Source organism: Indicator indicator, chromosome 21 (assembly GCF_027791375.1).
Source record: "Indicator indicator isolate 239-I01 chromosome 21, UM_Iind_1.1, whole genome shotgun sequence".
Lineage (NCBI taxonomy): Eukaryota > Metazoa > Chordata > Aves > Piciformes > Indicatoridae > Indicator > Indicator indicator.
The window spans coordinates 3,886,125-3,907,568 of NC_072030.1; the positions used below are offsets into that span (position 1 = coordinate 3,886,125).

Here is a 21,444-nt window from a genome sequence, read left to right on the forward strand (position 1 = left end):
GGTCTGAGCACCCAGTTTTCAGTTTGTGTGTTGTGCGTTTCCATTCAATGCCTACAGATAGCTCAGGCTAAGTTTCATGTGTTTCTCTCCACCTGCTTTTTCCCCCCTGCAAAAGAATGAGTGATGTGTACTTGTTGTCACTTGGATGTGATGAGGAAAAATTCTGAAGGACATGAATAAAATGGGAAGGTACCAGCAAAAGTGTTCTAAGCTTTGACTGTGTGAGGTGCTTAGTTATGGAAGGAAGCATTGTCCATAGCTGCATGCACACTCATACATATTTATACACCAGTGTATTTTAGATGTTAGCTATGTCTGTACCTTTAGGCTGTTGTTTCCTCTGTTGTAATCATGTTGCAATAATTAAAACACCAGAGAAAACAAACAAACCAAACCTCGTTTTAGTGTAATGGAGCTTACAATGCCTAACAGATAGAAGTAATTAATTTTTGCATTAAAAGCATACAACAGGAATGCTGTCAGAAATGCTGTGCAGCAATCAAACTGTGTGTCAAGGAGGACTAAGTACACTTGAACTTCATGCAACTTACTGAGACAGGACACATTTGGGTTTTCTTGTTCCTTTCCACTATTTCGTTGTACTTAGAGGCTGCAGTTAGAATCATAGAATTGTTAGGGTTGGACAGGACCTCAAGGATCATCCAGTTCCAACCACCCTGCCACACCTCACGCTAGAGCAAGTTGCCCAGAGTCACATCCAGCCTGGCCTTAAAAACCTCCAGGGATGTGGCTTCTACCACCTCCCTGGGCAACCTGTTCCGGTGTCACATTTGAACAAAGCCTAGTTACTCGCCAGCTGCCTTCATCACATTATTTACTAAACTCTCCTTTCCTGCAAATGGTAATTTCCCTTTCAAAGTCATGCTTTTTCCCTACATGTCTCATCAAACCTTTGATGCAAACCCCAGGCTCTCACTGGGTGACTGACTTGGTTTGTTTGGACAGGTTAACCACATAGACTCTCCATCATTTTTCAAAATTTTAATAGGCTGCTTGATTTTAGCTGAGATTTCTGAGAGCTTTGCCTTATCCTGTGCTCACATTTGTTTTCTCTGAAGCTCAGACCTGCAGTTTTAGTCCCTGGCCCTAGAGCTAGAAGTGAATAGTTAAACATTCTGCTGTTTACTGTGCTCCCCTTGTTGTCTTTCCAGTGTGAGAGCTGATCTGTTTACAAGTGGTTTAAGCAGGATGCAGATGCTTTCCCAAGCCTTTTATCACTCTTCCCCTGCCCCCCCTGCCATTGCCTGTGCATTGACATTATTTTTCTAATGTCTTATTTTTCAAAGTTGCTGAAAAGGCTTCCATGGGCTTCTCCATGGGCTCCTTAAATTCCACTTCCAGTGGAACCAGAGCTCAGTGTGGTCCCACAAAAGTAGCAGTTGATGACTGGGGCCCAGCATTGTTGTGTTGCCGCAGTTCTCTACATGCTGGATCCCAGGAACGCGTCTCCCAGGGTACCTGGAGTCAGCTCCACAAAGCAGCAGCCAGGGACTTGCCAATTGCCATAGGGACAGGAGCAGTGCTCACACCCAATGGATGCAAAACTCCTGTTTCTGCTGTTTGCAAAGCAGATGAAGAAGTGCAGTGCGTGCAGAATATGTGAGACGTGCTCACAAAAGAAAACGACACAGAAGTATAAGTGGCCACTGCAGACATTTTTCTTTTCTCCTGACCAAAACTTAAGCAGCCACTCCATGAGCTATTGCATGTGCTTAAAGGACCCCCAGCGTGGCTCTTTTGAATCAGTAAGGCAGACTTGGATCGAGATACCTGAGGTATATTATGACACTTCAAATGACAGCCATCTGCGCATCTCAGGTGACAGCCTGGGGTCTACAATGTTAGTTTGAGTGCACTTGGGGGTCACATGAGGCACTGCTCTTTAAGGTCAGCAAATGAGATTTTTGTGGGCAGGCAATATGTAGTAAGCATCACAGAATGTTAGGGGTTGGAAGGGACCTCAAAAGATCATCCAGTCCAGCCCTGCTGCCAGAGCAGGATCACCTAGAGTAGATGAGCATGTCCAGGGAACACGTCCAGATGGTTTTTGAACATCTCCAGAGAAGGAGACTGTTATTAACACTATAACAGTTCTTCTCTACTGATACTTTGCTGATGTGGCTGTTGGAGTGAAGTTTTTCTCAGTTTTTGTGGTTTTTTTTTCCTCTTGCCATCAATGTGTTTCTCTGGTGTTTTGAAACATACAGATCTGGATTGTTCTGAAAAAAAAACAAACAAACCCAAACCAAACAATTTCTGCAAGAGTTTCTCTGCATTTTTATACTCCTCAACTAAGCAATCCCTCTGCTTTTGTTTCTCCAGGGGATGAAAGGGCTTGCTCACTTAGGACCAACCTTTTTATATCCAGTAAAAGCCATAGTGTAATTAAATAGGAATTTACTGTCTGAGGAGGGGAAAATAGTGGAGTTTGTCTTGTGTACAGCAGTGCACCAGTTACAGCATGTGGTGAAAACGAGTGCAGCATAAAGAAAATACACAATTGTTATGTGGGAGAGCAGCTGCCACAGTCCTTTCCCCTTGCCTTGGTAAGTGCTTTGACCATTGGCCTTACAAGGGGAATTTCACTCTCTCCTGATGAATCTTTTTATGACCAAACGTAAACCAGTGTGAACTTCACCTGCAGATGAGTTTGCTGTGATTGTTAGGATGATGGCCAGGGAAGTGGCAGAGTGAATCCTCTAAAGTGGAGGAGTGACCTGGATGCTCAATGTGTCTGAGCACATTTAATGGTTGGGCTGTTGCACAAAGGGAAGAAGCTGCTTCTTTCTCCTCTCTATTGGAAAAAGAAGGGGGAAAAAAAAAAAAAAAAGGATGCCACCTTTTGAGAGAGAGAGAGGATCAGTCCCTAAAGTACTTCAGCTCTTAATCTTCAATTTAAATCCTTAAATTCTCTTGACTTTAATGGGTGATTTAAGTGCTTAAGTAGGAATTAGAAGTCTACACACTTTGGCCCATTGTGCCCCTGGGAAAATGTGAGGTGGAGGTAAGTGACTCCCTGTCAAATGGAGTGAGGCCCCTAAGCCTGGAGGAGTGATGGGATTTGAGCTAAACCCTTGCCATTTTGTTTGGATTTTTTGGTGTCAACTAACATGGGCTGCTTCCTGCTCAGCAGGGCACACTGATGTGAAATGCTCTGCTTTTATACATAGACCCTGGATACCTACCTCAGGGTTAGAGATTTTGGTGAAGCAACCAGACACCCATACATCTTGGGCAGCTAGTAACACCTCTAAAGTAGCAGTTTGGGCCCAAGCATTTGTTATCTCTACCTCTGTATGACTTGACTAAGGCTCAATAACTTCTAATAATTGGGAAGATTGTGTGCATATTAGTAGCCTAAGGAGTAAACACAATAATTACTTCAAGGTAGTGCAGTGTAGCACTCGTCTTGGCCAGCTCAGCACAAAGAACAAAATGTGGGTACTGATGAATAAGTGACAGTATCTTTAAAGATGAGGAAACTAAGCCCAAGCTGAGGTAGGCTGGCTACTGAACAGGTCAGTCAACCCAGCAAAAAGGTTTTCATTAACACATATCATTAATAAACAAATTTGGTAGCTGGAATTTGTTTGTGCTGGCTCATATTATGAGCTGAAGTTTTCTCCAGAAGAGATGGTGGGAACTTGAGAGTAGTCCTATCTTAAGGCCTTAAATTAGGGGCACAGTGTAAGGTCCCAAAACTTACAGCATAATTTTTTTGTAGAATTGGTACCAATTTCTTGTTTGCATCAGTTTTCAGGATGGGTGGGAGATCCCTGGATTATGTTGTAGTGATGAATGAATTGAATGAGTGGTGACCAGCTGAAGCTCATGTGCTTACCAGTTTGCCTGTAGTAACATCCTTGAAAACGTTGTAAGATCTTTAGTAACCTTAGTGAACAAAGAAGGTAGCAGGAATTAAGTGCATAAAGAACAGGTGCTTCCTGTGTGCTCAAGGCAACACCCCATGCAGTATTTGAGTACTGTCCTTAATCTCTGGGTGAGAGTGAAATCTCACCCAGAAAGAAAATACTAAATCATAGAATCATAGAATTGTCAGGGTTGGAAGGGACCTCAAGGCTCAGGCAGTTCCAGCCCCCCTGCCATGGGCAGGGACACCTCACACTACATCAGGTTGGTCACAGCCACATCCAGCCTGGCCTTAAAAACCTCCAGGGATGAGGCTTCCACCACCTCCCTGGGCAACCTGTTCCAGTGTCTCACCACCCTCATGGGGAACAACTTCTTCCTAACATCCAATCTGAATCTACCTATTTCTATTTTTGCTCCATTCCCCTGAGTCTCCTATCACTACCCCACACCCTAAAAAGTCCCTCCCCAGCTTTCTTGTAGCCCCTGGAAAGCCACAAGAAGGTCTCCTTGGAGCCTTCTCTTCTCTAGACTGAACAACCCCAACTCTCTCAGTCTGTTCTCATAGCAGAGGAGCTCCAGCTCTCTGATAACCCTCATGGCCCTTCTCTGGACACCTTCCAGCAAGTCCAGATCCTTCTTGTAACAGGGGCTCTAGAGCTCCAGGTGGGGACTCACCAGAGTGGAGCAGAAGGGGAGAATCACCTCCCTTGACCTCCTGGCCACCCTTCTCTTGGTGCAGCCCAGGCTCTGCTTGGCTTTCTGGGCTGCAAGTGCACACTGGTGGCTCATGTTGAGTGACAGAAAACTAAAAAATGGTATCTATGGTGTCCTGGCATTTCTTACCTGAAAAGGTGATGTTTTTGTTACCTGTATTGATCATAAGGATTGATGAGCATTCTGAATGTTGACATCAGAACCAGCCAACAACAGAAAGTAGAAACTTCATGCTGAAATAGAAGACACAGCAATGTGGTGTTATGCTAGAAAGAAAGAGTTTTAATTTCAGACTTCTATAATATTCAGCTGGTTGATGGCTCATGCTTCATTTGCTGTCTTCATTAAAGGCTGAGGGACTTTATATCCTAACTTGAAAAAAAAAAATTCCAAAAGCAAAATTGAAAATTGTTTGGCTCAGAGTGTTTATAAGCTTGGTTGGTTGAGTTCCTTTATTCCCTTTGAGAACAGAATACTCTTTTCTGAATGCCAGGTTTCAAGAGCTGAATTTAAAAGTGCTGTTCTTTACCACCTACAGAGATCCAAGGTCTTTTAGAAGTGCTTCCAGTGTTTTGAGGATCAAGTGAAATAGAATATTGGGAACAATTTCGCAGCGTGAAGTTCTTGTCTCTGCCGTGTTCTGCCCATTGCAGCGATGTCTAAGGGGAATCTGCACCAATACTGAAGATTTTATATCTGTTCTTACAAATTAACACCCTCTCCACTAGTTGTGTGGCCTCATCTCCATAATGAGATCTGAGATTTATGGCAATACCAGTAGATGTTCCACTGCACATCAAAGATCTCTTGTGCTGAGGTCGAGAACTGAGGAACTAAACACAGTTCCTCATAATTTCTTGTAATTCCTACCCTCAAAAGGCTGTTTGCAGATCTTCCTCAAGGAGAATTTAAAGAAAGCCTTTTGTGTGGAAGGGACAAAAAGACCATTTGTCACTATTTTATGTTATAGCAATACCCTCTTTCTAGGTCCATGCTGCTGCTTCCCTTTTCGGTTATCCTTTAGTGTGTTCAGATTAACTTTCATGCATTGTACAAGATTTCAGGATCTGATTGTGAGAATGATTGTTCCCTGTTCAGGCTGAGAATGCTCTGATGCACTGGTAGAACTCTGTAACTGTGACAATGAACAATAATAATAATCAGTCTCACTTATAGTTTCCTTGCTGTATTTTTGTATCTTCACTTATGCTTTTACAGGAAAAGTCAGTACTGAAAGACAGGAAACTGGACTGAGAGATTCAGTAGAGTGCATTTTACTTGCTCAGCAATGGGTTAGTTTAAGAAAAATAAGTTCTGACAGATATTTGCTTAGCCTTGCCTTAAAAAACCTCTAGAAATGGAAATTATACAGCTTCCACTTGGAAAACCATCCCAGGTCTTCGGTGCTCTTACTATTAGAAGACCTTTTCTAATTACCTAATCTATGCTGTAGCCTCAATCCTAATTTACTAAGGGGAAAAAAGAGAGGCCCTAGGGTGTCAGTGTGTATCCAAGGGTGTGGGAGTCAGTATCTTATTGTTGCAAAATTACAGAAGCTTCATCATGGAAGAAGTAGAAAACACAATAAATCTTTTTGTTTCCCTCAGCATTGCAACTCATCACTTTAGAGCATTTCCTCCAGATCTGGGCACTGTGTGTCAGACTTAAATTTACTGGAAACAATCCCAGGAATGAGTAGATGCTAAACTAACATAATCTTCATTGAAAAGCTGCTGGTGTTAGGGTACTGTATGAAATAGTCTTTTCTAATCCTTGGGTTTGATATAGGGGTTTTTTGTTTGTTTGTTGGTTAGCTGGTTTGCTGGAAAAACACTCAATCTCATTTGTTGCTCCCACCCAGTATCAGGGCTGTTTCTGATTGTGTGGGTGTATAACCTTCCCCCTTTTGAACTGCATTCTATTTGTAAAGAATTGTTTCTCCGGTTTGTCAAGACAGCTTTGAATTCTTCTGTCCACCAACATTCTTGTAATTCCTACCAGGTTGGCAAGTTTTGTCTGTATGCTCTTTGTTTCATCTTCCAGATGAAAGCACTGAGGAATGTGAGAGTCAGGATAAACCTGTGGAAGTGATGCTTAGTAGTATTAAGTTTGATGAGTGAAATACAAGCTTCACACATGGTTCAGAAATTCTTGTAGAGCACCAAGTATGTCAAGTGAAATCCTTAGCTGATATGTTAGTGTATCATGAAATAACTCTGGGATCTTCAAGTGACAAATGAAGAAGGGCTGAATGTCCCACATGCCACCGTGAATAAAGTAACCACTGTGCTAAGGACTGCAGGTGCTGTTCATTCTCACCTCAAAATATAACTGGTATTGACTGTCCCCATTGCTGGGTGATCACTACATCCTTTGGTGTGATGGTTTTAAGACTGTCTTTAGTTTTTCTTCACAAAGTTCGAGCAGAAAAGTGAAAGAATGTAAAAAAATCACCACTGGGTGTAAGAAAGCAAAATAATGATTATTCTAAACACTTCCATTGGAGAGAGAGAAAAATGTTTAAAAGCACTACTCAAAACAAAGTCACTCAGTCTCAGCTTGCTCTGCTTCTCTCTTCTGCCTTCAGAAGATAACACTCCCCCCTGCATACTGACCTTGACAAACTAAGTCTAATAGCCTCTTGGCTTCTTGCCTCTCTCTGCCTTCTGCAGGGGGTCTTGGGGGAGTCCTTCTGGCTTGGCCCCTTAAAGTGAAACCAGGGGGCTTGGTTGTGTTTTTCTGTTGATTGTGCCTATCTGTAAATGTTGTGCGTAGTGTATATTTGTACATATTCATTGCATTGCATCATAGATTGTAGTTTTGCCTGTAAATACAACTTCATTTGCTTCCAGACTGAGCTAGCCTGGTCATTGTTGTGTGGGAGGGGGATTTGAGCTCTCACACTGTAACAATTCACATTTGGAAGTTGTGAAGTTGGATGCTCAGCTGATGCAACTGAATCATGGCTTCAGCATCTACTCCTGTGTCCCAGTCCAGCCAGCTAAGTCAGCCTGGGCTTAGCTTTCAATGTTGTGAGCAAGTCCCATCAGGTTAGCTGGAACTGCTCAGCTGCTTAAAGTTGAAACCACACTGAAGTGCTTTGCCACTCTGTACCTTTGCACTTCATGATTGCTAAACGCTTTGAGGACATTTCTGTTGTGTGAAGATATTATCTTCAAAATTTTCAACTTTATGGGATCATGACTTTGTGAACTTTCAGCACTGGAAAACTCTTTTGTATGTGAAACTGTAAATAGTTTGCAACTCCTGCTAGCTGCTGGAGCTCTTACTATTAAAATCTCCTTTTGTAGTGGTGCAGGGAAAGCTGGGGCCACCTTTGTCCTGTGAAGAAGTTGTAACAGTTTACTGCTCCTGTGCTCTTTCAGTCATTGTTGAACAGTGCTGTGTTTAACACCAGCATTACCACTTTTTAGCTTAAACAAGCTCACTCCTGTGAGCACTTTGGAATTTGAAGCATTGTGTCTCAGAGGAGTTAAAGCAGATTAATTATAGATAGTGGTGGAGTTGGGGAAAGATCCTTCTGCATGTTGAAGCCTGACTGGACTGTCACTTGTGCCTCAGTCTCTGAGGAAGCTCTTGCAGCAGTTGGTTTGTATTTTGAGCTTCTCTGCAGTGCACTGTTGAAATAAAATCCCAATCTTTCATTTTCTATATAAGCAAGTTCTGTTTAATGTATATGCCACACACTTGGAGTAAAGTGTGAGGCAGATAGCACAGTTGCAAATTAAACACAAGTTGGGCTTGTGCTATATATGAATATGAATATATATATGAAAAAAAATTATGTTCAGAATGCCTAAAAAGCAGTTGATTGAAGTATGGTTTCTTGCACCTCTTCAGAGCAGTGCTCCACTGTCTTGTGTGGATTAAACTTTTTCCATGTATAAATTAAATGAAAAATGTGAAGAATTGGTGAATGCTTGGTTCAGGAACTGCATATGAAAATATTCTTGAAAGAAAACATTTTCTTTAATTTCAGGATTTTGACAGAGTGATAAGAGTATTAGTCAACATTAATTGTATTTATTAATCATCTTTCATGTATGGTAGCTGGTAATAGCAGGTGTCTAATAGCATATAAAATGGTGTTCTTAAAGTAAGTTGAGGACCAAGGGAAAAGAACAAGAAATATTTGACCCATTGGAGGTGAGTGTTAATCTACATGCATGGTCAGACCAAATGATTGTTCCACCTTTTCAAAACAAACAATCAAACCCCGCCTGTAAAATACAGTGGAATGTGGAGATTACAAATAATGTTTAATATCTGTGGACTCTGGTTTGTTTTTGTCATTAATGGCATCACCTTGCAGGGTGATTCCAGGCAAAGTCTGAAAGTTAAGGTAAAAGGGAGGTGGGGTCCGGGGAGGAAGCTTAATAAATAAAATGTTAGCATGACAATGAGTGAGTCTGCTGGAAGCATACAAGTTGAATGTCAGTCAGTGACATTCATGAGCTGTGAGTTAAAAGCATTGGAAGCTTCTCTGGTGACAGAAAAAGGAAGTAATTGGTGTCTGCTCTTGTCAGCAGTTTTATTTATCTTCAGTATTTTTGCCCTTTGTTGCTTGAGATGATTTGTGTAATTTCTTCCTCCTTTAGCCTGGAGAATAGAAGGAAAGCCAGAAAAGCAAGGGAAGGGAAGCTTTAGAGTGATGTCTTTCAGCCCTCTCCCTTCCTCCTCTGGTGGTGGTAGTATGTAATAATACAATAATATAAAGCTTCTGAAAATGAGAGTTGAGATAGAATGCACTCAAAAATAACATGTTATTTTTAATGTGAGGTTAGTTTTCAGAATAACAGGAGTTCTCAATTGCTTTTTTCTCCAAACTTGACTTAATCACTGCATGCAGTCTCCTGTAGAAAAGAGCTGAGCTAAGGTCTGTGCACTGCTGGCCAATTTGACAGCAAAAACTCCATTTCCAGTATTATTATTTTTTCCATTGCATAAAAATGAACAGAGATCGATAGCTGATATTTTCCTTTTTTTTTTTTTTTTTTAATTTTCCTTCCTCTGTCCCTGGATAATTAGATTGAGTTAGGCTATTTCTAGGTATAATATTTTAAATTGCAGAAAGAACTCTTGGTACCAGCTTAGTTTTTTCAGTTTAAGCTACGTTTGCAGCTAGGAACTGAGGCACATGCACCCTCCTGGCTGGATTTTTAAGGAGTGAGCCTCACTGCCTTGGCTGGAAACTGCTTTGTTTTTGACCATTCTATTGTGGCCTGCTTTTACTCTGCTTTTGAAAATGAAATGGCATCTAGTATGAGTGATTTCTTTCCAAACAATCTTGGAGTTGTCCTATATTTGTGCCATTGCCAGTTAGCTGAGATACAGAGGTGGAGAATGATTGGCATCTATGAATGTATGCAGTAAGATGGGCTTAATGAGGATCTTGTTGGGTAAAGAAAAAGAGTTGATGGGGGTCTGATTCTGGAGTTTAGTGACTTCACAGTCAGGTTCCAGAGCTGAACGCAGCATGAGTGTGAGGGAGGTGGAATAAAATAAGTGTGAATCTCATCTTCACACGCATATGGGGAACCTGTACATTACAGCCAGAAGTGGAAAGTTCCCCACAACAAGTATAGCCTCTTTCCATTGTCAAAATTCTTCTAATTCCTCTCTTCCTCTAATATGTAACAGTATTACTGAGATACTTCTAAAAACTGTTCTGAGCTTTGTTTGAAAAAAAAAAAACCAACTTGTGTGAATGTAATTCCCATCAAGAACTAAGAACTGATTCTCCATGATCCACTTATCCAAGACCATAACTACCCTGGGTCACAACCTGAGACCAGCATGTGCAAAAATAATTCCTGTGGATTGTTTTGGAGAAAACTGTACAAACTTCACATGCAAAAAGAAATACTCTGGCCATTACCTTATGTCTATCTTGCTACCTCCATTGACCTCTCATTTCAATACCCCAAAACCTAACCAAAAGAATTTTATCCCCAAAGAGGCCAGTGTTAAAGAGCTTCAGAAAAGATGTCATTTATTGTGCCCTGCTATTCAGCTGCAGGAAGGCTGCCTTTCCTGCAATGCCATCTGATTATGGGGGAAATGCTCCTCTTTCACCTCAAGCCAAAAATGTGGGAGGTCTGACTTTTTAGTGACTTCACAGTCACTGACTTTACTTACATTGTTTAAAAATGTCTTCTCTGTTGCACCTTCGCAAAATTATTTCTCCAGGGGAGGTTGTTTTGCTTCTCAGGAGAGTGCTGTACCTCAGGAACTGTTGTGGTTGCCATGGCAGTTTGCTAAGCAAACAACCTCCTAAATACATTGCTACTGCCAAAGGAATGGTGGCTTCTTGATGGCTTTGACAGATGCTCATTTTATTCTACAGAATATTCAACACTGAATGGTTTGATTTGGGAATAAAATGCCCTCTTTTTTTTTCTTTTTTCTTTTTCTGTCCTGAAACATTATTACTTTGTAATAAATAAGTTTCAGAGTTAGCTTCGCTTTTTTTTTTTTTTTGTTATTTTTATTTTCAATTTATTCAGTAAACACACAACCCTCCTATCACCTCTCCCCCAATTTTCCTTCCTCTTAGAAGCTGTTTTGGTAGCTGGGCTGCAAGCGTGATCGAGTCAAGTGGCTTTGCTTACATAATCTTAAGGAAAGATGACTTGTCAGACATCTCATTTGCTTGTTGAGACTTCCTGCTTTAATTTTGCTTGCAATCTGTCCCTTTCCCCTTGTTAAGTTCTGGGATGTAAAGCAGAACAGCCTGCACGCACCCTTGTGTGTATGTGTGGAAGGTAGGTAAGAAGGATGAGTTAGCTACTTGCTGCTTAATAACTGAGTCTGGTTTCTTTCTTTTTAACTTCTGAGCTGCCTGGGGAAAAAAAAAGTGGGTTTTTTTTTCGTTTGTTATTTTATTTAGGTTTTTTATCTTTTTTTTTTTTTCTTCCTTAAAAAGTGTTTTCTTCAGACACAAGAGTCTTGGTTAGTATTTTGCCTTGATAAGCAAAGAAAAAGATGTGAGGATGTCTTTTGAAAATGAAGGTATTGGTAGTCTTCAAACCTAAACATCCAAGGAAATGGAATTAAAACAAAAGGGCTTAAGGCTGAACCATCCCCTTTGGCACTTTAGGCTAAACAAGAAGTGTTGTTTGGAGGAACAGCTAAGGATTATCACAGGTGATGCTGTGGCCCAGGAACCTCTCTCTGCCTGAGACCTTGTTCTTGTGCTGCCAGGTTTGGAAGCAGCAGTGAAGTGGTGACATTGCAGCAAACTGTGAGTAGTGGTGGCTCCTGTGTGGGAAGCTGGGGAAGTGGGATATCGTCTTTGTGCATTCTCCACAGTTCTAATCCACCTGCTCTGAGTGGGAAGCTGTTGGCATCTACTGCAAGAGTGGATTTATTATGACATGTAGCATAAGTTGAAGTCACAGTCAAGCCCTTAAGCAAGGTTTGATTTAGCTGCTCACAGCTTTTTATGAAGGCTATGGTGTAACTTACTCAGAAGGTTAGTCTAATCCTGTTCTGCAATATGAAAATAAAAGTGTAATTTAAAACAAACGACTTGCCAGACATTGAATGCCTAGTGAGCTTGTGCCAGTCCCTAGTGCAGAGGGTCATCAAATCAAATATTGTGGCTGAATTTTTGAAGTGCTTGGATAATTTTATGACCAGTAGTAGCATTTGTAGTTATGAAAGGTATGATAAAGATCATCAGCTCTCATGCTTCAAGGCATAAGGTAATCACTGCAGTGTTATAGGAGGGATATTTCCCCACTGAGTAGCATTACACAGTTGGTTATGTACATTATGAGGTGTGTTCTTTCCTTTGATCTAAACCATTAGCCAAAGAGGTGACACTTGATGGGTGAACAGGTTACTAAGACAAATCTCATATTAGCCACAGAGGGAATATGTTTCTCTGTGAAAAGGTTTTGTTGTATCACGTAATCCAAGCTGTTGCTTACAGGGATTTGATTAACTGAAACTCATATAAAGATGAAGGGTTCCCATTTTGGGCTCAGTAACTTCACCTGCTGTGAGGTACTTATTGACACTATATATGAGTGGCTGTTGTTTGCTTAGTTGCTGCTCTCTCCTGCCTTGCTACCACTTGGAGCCAGCTTCAGACCTCAATCTGCAAGTGTGCATTTTTGATATCACAGTAGTTGGCAGATAGACACTTGGGCTGAGGAGCAAAAGCCAGATCCTGACTTTGTATGCAGGGAGTGACAAGCTGTCAGGGACTGCTGGGTCCTGTCCAAGCTTTTCTTTGCCCTTATGGATTAGACCTAGCTTCCACGTGGCTATTTAATGCTTCTGCATTCTCTCCAGATTTAGAGCTACACATGAGGAAAAGCTAAGCACAGTAAGCTTATGTGTAATAACAATAAAATATAATTATATCTATTCTCAGTCTTTAATTTGGCTGAAAGGGTGTAGTGGTTTAAGCTGGCTGGCCCCACTGGGAGGGCCTGGGGATAGGGCAATGGTGCTGCCCCCTCCCCAGTGGCACGGATCACCAGAGCAAACTCTTGTCATGCCTACTGTGTGACAGGAAAGGGGTTGGCCAGAGTTTATGGGATTTGTAATACATTCTATAGCTTGCAAAGTTTCCTGTTCTGGGATTTTTTTGTGTTGCTCCCCAACTTTCTGGGCTGGGGGTCATCCCTTTGGTTCTGGTTTTGGTCTGCATGTGGCAGCAGTGGTTTTTTGCAGTTTCCTCTGCTGTGCATGCTGGTTCCTTTTCTCTTGTTTTTCTCTTGTTTTCCCTTTGAGTAATCTAATATCCCTGCAGTAGAGTAGGAGATTGTCCTTATCTCAACTGATGTTTCAGCTTTCTCTGCTCCTTTTCCCCTTGTCTATCCAGTGGGGAGGAGGTAAAGGAGAACACCCCTTTGTTGTAACTGGACTGCCAGGACTCAGCTGCCACCTGACTCCAAAGGGCTAAGGTTTCTTTGCTTTAAGGTTTTTTTGCTTTCATGAAGGTTATTTCCCCCTCCTCATAATCCCCTCAGAAGCCCTGGACACATTCCCAGGTTTTGTATTGAAAATGTGATCAGGAATCTCCAAACTACCTCATGTGAGATCTGACCAGTCCATCTCCAGGTTGATAGAAAATATCTCACACATTCCAAGAATTCATTGGACCGTCATGCAGCTGCAACACATTGGTGCCTCATGCTCATTCTGTCCACCAGCTTTCTTCTCCTCTGTTTCTTACAGTGGCTGAACATCCAATTTAAAGCAAAAAATCCTTGTCATTACTTTGCCTTGTCATGATGTGGCACTTTTTGCTTTTATATTTCATCCCATTCAGTTTTTCTAGCTCCCAAGGTCACCTCCTTCTTCCTCTGTGATGATCTTGTCCTTTGGTGTGCTGATAACTCTGTCATCTTTGCATTTCATAATCTAGTCCTTGAACCAAGGTTGCCAATGAATATATTTAGCAGGATCAATCCCAAGAGTGGTTCCTGAGAGATGCTGTTAGTAACATTTCTCCATCTTAAGAACTGCTTTTTCTTTTCCTTTTTTTTTACCTTTCCTCAGTATAAACTCTTGTAGCAGCTTCCATAGACAGTTGTCTGTCTATATTGTGATTTGTCTGGGTTTTATTCCTCATTATGTGCCTTTTAAATAAAATCTTCTTATAGGACCCTGTCAGATGCTCATTTGAAATCTAGGTGTTTTAGGTCCACTATATCGCCCTTGTATTAGTCAGCTGTCTTACTGAAAAAAAGGACATTTTTCTCAGGTGATCTGCTAGTAATGAGAATGTATTTCCTTTTCTCTCCATTCATGTCTACCTCTATGCTCTTGGTTACTACTTTTTGCTGCTCTATTTAGTGTCAAAATCACATGAGTATGTGCTTATCACTTCATTCTTGGAGCACAGATCTTATATTTAGTGCTCTCCAGTGTTAATTTTGTTTTAGCAGTGGTGATCTGGGATCACAAAGAGCAAAGTTTTCACATAAAGGTTTATGAAACTTGATGGGATAATTTTTGTTTCCATTTGTTTATAGGTTTCATTAAAGAAAATTGTGGTTTCTGGTTCTTCCAGAATGCTGGAAATACTCCTTTCTGGCTGTTATTATCCTTATGAGAAAATGGGATACTTGCCCAGGCTTGGAGCTACACAGAATTAGCTTTCCATTGAATCTGTAGGAGAACAAAAGAATCCCTAACTAGTCATTCTCTTTATTTTCCTCATTCTCTTCTGCTTAGGTAAAAAAGAGCCTGTCACTGTCCATTCTCTTTTCCTTTGAAGGATGGAGCTCAGGACCTATTTTTACTGTGTGGCTAACTTAGGAGACAAAGCTCACCTTGTTAATCAGCCTTTTTTTCCCTAAGTTTTTTGCTTACTCCTGAAATCTTCTTTGAAGTGCTTTTCATCCTTGCTGTATCTTTCTCACTTTTATTCCAGGTAGTTTCAGCCTTTTATTAAAGTTCTTTCTCTGTATTCTTCAGCTCAATCCTCTTCAATTGTTTGTGTTCACTTTGGCATTCAGTGGCCCAGCTAAATCCCCAACTTTCTCCATAGACTTAGTTATATGAAAGGTGTTGTGGTGTTTTTTTTTTTTTTTGTTTTTTTTTTTTTTTTGGACTTATTTATCCTGCTTTGGCAGGGGAGTTGGACTGGATGATCTCTGGAGGTTGCTTCCAACCCCAACATTCTGTGATTCTGTGAGGTTCTGTGATCTAGATCCTGTTATGTATCAATTAAGTTGTCAAAAGATGTTTGATCCATGTCTTTCTTTAGCCACCTTTTCTACAGGATTAGCTGCTTTAAAATTCTTCCCCCTTGACGCTGTCCCCAGTGAGGCTCAACTGTGGTCGGAGGTAACAAACAAACCTGAAGATTTCACATCATGGGTTAAAAAAATTGCAAACTGCCACCAAAAAAAACCCAAACCAAAACACCACTAAAAAAAAAGGACAATGTTTGCAGTTTGTTCTTCTCTCTTGATTTACTCACAGTCAATAGGATGTGACAACAGGATTACTCCCACCTTCATGTACATTGTTTAGTGTTCTGGTCTTAATTTCTGGGGACTGATAAATAATTGAGGTTGTGTGTTTTAATAAGGTATTTTATTTGATTTAGAACTGTCTTCATTTTAGTTTCAGATTTATAACTGTAGTTAATCAAATTCTGCTGCACCTTAATTCACTTTGAAATAATTTTTGGTAATGAGATTATGAATTTTTAAAATCTGAACGTTTGGCAGAACCTCTTTGAGCCACCTGTAGTTTCCAAGGCAAACATTGTATTAGGAAGAAATTCTTTCCAGTGAGGGTAGGGAGACACTGGAACAGGTTACCCAGGGAGGTTGGGAATGCCCCCTCTCTGGAGCTGTTCCAGGCCAGGTTGAATGAGGCCTTGAGCAACCTGGGCTAATGGAAGCTGTGGCAAGGGATGATCTTTAAGGTCTCTTCCACCCTAAACCATTCTATGATCATTCTATGATCTACCTGAATAGTGAACATACTTTTTAGTATTAAAACACATCATAAAAAAAGAGATGACAAGTGAAGTGTGAACAAAAATTATATACAGACTTCTTTGATAGGGTGTTACAGGCAGGACACAGTTCTCTATGATCATTAGATCCACAACTGAATGATGTCACTTGTTACAATTCCATCACTTCCATGCAAGGCCATGGCTAGTCAGGATGTAACAGGTCTGTGGCTGAGCTGCATCATTCTTTTTGTTTCCTATTGTAAAACATACCAAACCCCACTGCAATCACAGTCTGAAAATGAGATGGAAATTACTGTGGTAGAAGTACAGGTTAGGAGGTGATCTGCTAGAGAGCAGCCCTGTGGAGAAGGATCTGGGAGTCCTGGTGGATAACAAATTATCCATGGGTCAGCAATGTGCCCTTGTGCCAAGAGGGCCAATGGTATCCTGGAGTGAATTAAGAGGAGTGTGTCCAACAGATCCAGGAAAGTTCTCCTCCCCCTCTACTCTGCCCTGGTGAGACCTCACCTGGAGTATTGCATCCAGTTTTGGGCTCCCCAGTTCAAGAGGGACAGGGATCTGCTGGAGAGAGTCCAACAGAGGGCTATGAGGATGATTAAGGGACTGGAGCTGTTTGGAGAAGAGAAGACTGAGAGGGGATTTAATAAATGTTTCTAAATATCTGAGAGCTGGGGGTCAAGAGGGAAGGACAAGGCTCTGCTCACGTGCACCCTGTGGTAGGACAAGGGGCAATGAATATAAACTACAGTACAGGAGGTTCCACCTCAACATGAGGAGGAACTTCTTCACTGTGAGAGTCACAGAGCACTGGAACAGGCTCCCCAGAGAGGCTGTGGAGTCTCCTTCTCTGGAGCCTTTTCAAGGCCCATCTGGATGCATTCCTGTGTGACCTGTACTGGATTCTGTGGTCCTGCTCTGGCAGGGGGGTTGGACTTGATGATCTCTGGAGGCCTCTTCCAACCCCTAACATCCTGTGAATGAATGCCCTGGCTAAGAGAGCTCATTCCCAGCACCTGAACCAGCCCCTGCTGGTTTTCATATGGGGCAGGCATGGCATGCTGGTGTTTCAACATACTGTTGTTTCATTCAAGACCTGTTCTACCTAGTTTTTGGAAGTTCTCAGGATAAATTTTGACCCAGACTTTCTTGATTGAGGTTGTGGAATCTGACAACTTCACAGGCATAGCTGCAAAGGGGTTTTGTATGTAAATTTGCCATAGTCCTTCTGCTTAAATTGTGTTTTGAAGACTAAGTTAGTGGCAAACTTTAGATCTTAAAATATGTTTCTAAAAGAATCACATAAGGAAGTAAGCATTCAAGAGAAGTACTGATCAGAAGAATTGCTCAGGTGTCCTAGATTTGGCCTACTCAAGGGAATTTAAACAGTCACATTTTAACATTCAGAGGTCCTACATTTTCAAGCAATGCTCCTATCTGTAGATTGCACTGGAAAGAGAAGAATGTAGGAGAAGAGAAGAATAGAGAAGATTACCTTTTCAGACAGCTTCAGATTGAAGGGAAGGAAGGGCCAAGTCGTAATTCAAGATTGTCTTTATGAGAAATCATTGTCAAAATTCATCAAAAAATTCTAATGTACCAAGCAACATAATGCCCAAGGTAACTGGAAAGATTAAACAAACAAACAAAAACCCAACCTGCTTTTAAGAGAGGAATAATAGCTAAAAGGTAATCTGAATAATGTGTGCTGTTAAAAGGTTGTGGTTTGGTGACATGAGAAGACCAAGCTCCTAGCTCTTCTAGTAATAGTGGTCAGAGATTTCTGAGCATTTGATTTACTTTTGTTCACTTGTGTAAGCCCTCCTGAGGCTCCTTAGATATGCATAGGCATTTGCTGGAGTGTGCTGGGCTGAAATTCCCCTCCCACCATAACAACTCCAGACTAGCTCAGGCCAGAAGCAAATGAAGCTGTGCTCACAGGCAAAACTACAATCTTTGATGAAATGCAATGAACATGTACAAATATACACTGTTCACAACACTTCACAGAAAAACACAACCAAGCCCCCTGGCCTCAGGGGGCCCTGCCTCTTTCCCCAGACCCTCCTGGCAGAAGGAAGAAAGCCAAGAAGCAGAGAGGTTGTTAAACTTAGTTTTTCAAGGTCAGTATGCAGGTGTGTGTTATCTCCCAAAGCCAGAAGAGAAATGCAGACTGCCCAGCAAAAAACAGACAGAGAGCCTGCCTGTACTTGGTTTTGAGTACTGACTCTTAAACATTTCTGTCTCTCCAATGGAAGTGTTTAGAATAATCATTATTTTGCTTTATTGCACTCAGTAGTGATTTTTTTTAATGTTCTTTTACCTTTCTTTTCGAACTCTGTGAGAATAAATTAAATTAAATTAAATTAAAACCATCACAGCATTAATATCTCTGAAATAGGTATCAGGTGCTACTGAAGTTACTCTTCAGAATTTTGCCTGATGAGGAAAGGTTGAGAGGCCTGGGGGCTTTTCAGTCTGGAGAGAAGACTGAGAGGGATTCTAATAAATGCCTATAAATATCTGAGGGCTGGGGGTCAGGGAGGAAGGGACAGGGACAGCCTCGGCTCGCTTGTGCCCTGGGATAGGACAAGGGGCAATGGATGGAAACTATAGCACAGGAAATTCCACTTCAACATGGGGAAAAACTTCTTTACTGTAAAGGGTCACAGAGCACTGGAGCAGGCTGCCCAGAGAGGTTGTGGAGTCTCCTTCTCTGAAGTCTTTCAATCCCTGTCTGGATGTGTTCCTGTGTGACCTGTGCTGGATTCTATGGTCCTGCTCTGGCAGGACTTGAAGATCTCTGGAGGTCCCTTCCAACCCCTAACATCCTGTGAGCATGTGAATCAGCAGCGTTTCAGCTGTTTATAGACTTGCTAACAAGTACCAAGATATTAAGAAATAGATAGAAACAGGATGAAGAATTGAAAATGTTTGAGAAGTGTTGTAGAATGAAAAAAAAAAAAATCCCGAGAGTAAACTCACCACCCCAAACAGGAAGATCTTTTGATATTGCCTCTATTTATGCTCCTCCAAACCGTGATTGGGATGGTCTCCTGATTGGAGAGATCCTTGTTCAAACCTCTCCACATGCTCTTGTGTGTGGTACTTGTCCCTTGTGAGGCTGAAAGATGTCATTTCAGAAATGTCACACTCTCCAAAAAGAGTTTTATTTGTATTACTGAGCTCTGCCTTCTTCTGAGACCCCACCTGGAGTACTGCATCCAGGTCTGGAGCCCCTATTACAAGAGGGATATGGATATGCTGGAAGGTGTCCAGAGAAAAGCCACCAGGATGAGCAGAGGGCTGGAGCTGCTCTCCTATGAGGACAGACTGAAAGAGTTGGGACTGTTCAGTCTGGAGAAGAGAAGGCTCTGAGGTGACCTTCTTGTGGCCTTCCAGTATCTGAAGGGGGCTCCAAGAAAGCTGGGGAGGGACTTTTTAGGCTATCAGGTAATGACAGGACTGGGGGGAATGGAATAAAGCTGGAAGTGGGGAGATTCAGACTGGACATGAGGAAGAAGTTCTTCCCCATGAGAGTGGTGAGAGCCTGGAATGGGTTCCCCAGGGAGGTGGTTGAGGCTCCATCCCTGGAGGTGTTTCAGGCCAGGCTGGATGAGGCTCTGGCCAGCCTGATGTAGTGTGAGGTGTCCCTGCCCATGGCAGGGGGGTTGGAACTGGATGAGCCTTGTGGTCCCTTCCAACCCTGACTGATTCTATGATTCTATGATTCTGATTCTATGATTCTTAATTTGTTCTAAATTCAGGAATGCTTCCTGGCAAGCTGAAAGTCTTTTTTTTTGACATGTGACCCATGTGCTAAGAAGAGAAATAAGTCATCCATCTCTCCTAAATACCTCCCAAACCCCAAGAAATATTTTCTGGCGCTGCACTTTGCTCTTTCTTGATTTGTGAGAGATTAATTCAGGTTGTGTGAACTCTGTGTTCCTGAAAAGCTGCCTATTCTGCATTCCCAAGACAAGCCATATTTATTCCCTGCTTGTTCTTGTTACCAGATTTGTCTGCCTCCATTCCTCAGGGAGAAACACCAGGTTGTGTCTGTGGTCTTTGGAAAGCTCTCTTAAAATATTTAGGAGTCTGACAATGACTGACAAGCTCTTTGTTCCTAAAAGTACAAGCTGGGGGATATCAGGTTGGGAGGAAATAAATATAATACAATACATTTTCATTATGCCTGTATTTATTCTGCTTTTCTTTTCTTTTTTTTTAATTTTTTTTTAATTTAAAATATTTGGTTGGGTTTTTTTGTTTGTTTGTTTGGGTGGTTTGTTTTTGGTTTTTTTTTTTTTAATTGTTTGTTTTGGTTTGGTTTTTACTGGGTACTTTTGTCATAACTAGCTGGTAAGGAGAAATAAGTTCAGTATATAATGATCATTTCACACTGCCACAGCTGTAATATCACATGCCACAGTGTGCTGTGAACCTTCCAACCCCCAGAAAAGAGCTGTGGTGGAGAAATAAAGCAAGCTGTTGCTACTGCCTTGCAGTTAAGTGTCACTGTAATATGTGAATAGTGGCATTGGTTTCAAAAAAATTGCAGCCTGGTAAAGATTGAAGAGTAAATCTGCATTTTAAACACAAATGGTTAACATGTCAAAAATCCAAGAGCTTGCCAGCTATGAAGGGAAAAATTCCCCCTCATCTGCCTTTGCCCACTGGGAAATAGCAGTAATAGAAATGAGCATGAAGGACTGGACAATGCTGAATCTTTTAGTTTTTGACATCCCACTTCTATAAATTGAGCAGCTTTCTTCTTTCAGAAGCTTAAGGGGGAAATGGTATCTGAACACTGAGGCAGATAGACTATGCCAAAGGACTTTTCATTGATGCAAAACAGTTTTATGGTGTAAAAACCATCTGTTGATGTCGCTTCCTCTGAGCTATCTCAGGTTAGGGTATCTCAGTAAGCCCCAGGTTAGAGGCACAAGGACAATGACTGATTTTAAACCCAGCTCTTGCAGCCCATGTTGATAGCAGTCTGTCAGAAATCATGGAAGCCCTCCAAACTGATTGCTGATGAAACTCTGTGGTCATGTATAAGGCTGCCTTTTCTCTCTCAAAGTTGAAAGGAGTTAGCCTGATTTTCTCCTAATTTGTGTGAGGCATTCCTTGACTTGGGCTGTTCCCGGTGGGGCTTTTTTTGCTGAAGGAATCTGATGGTCCACAGCCTCCTGCCATCATTGCTTGAGTGGTCTTCAATGCTGGGAATATATGGATGTGGCTGTTGAAGTGAGGGACAGATAGAGCCATGTTTCCCTTCTTTCAGGCTGAACAGAATATACCAGCCAACTTCTGTGGGTGAAACCTTCTGAGTTTGGATCCAGGCTGTCATCACATCTCTG

The 21,444-nt window shown here is 41.6% G+C and overlaps 1 protein-coding gene across 2 annotated transcripts in view; it reads left to right on the forward strand.

Annotated features, from left to right (window-relative positions):
* Window positions 1–21,444, forward strand: part of NELL1 (neural EGFL like 1) — a 310,625-nt gene that overhangs the window by 120,046 nt on the left and 169,135 nt on the right. The gene's annotated exons all lie outside the window — the stretch shown is intronic.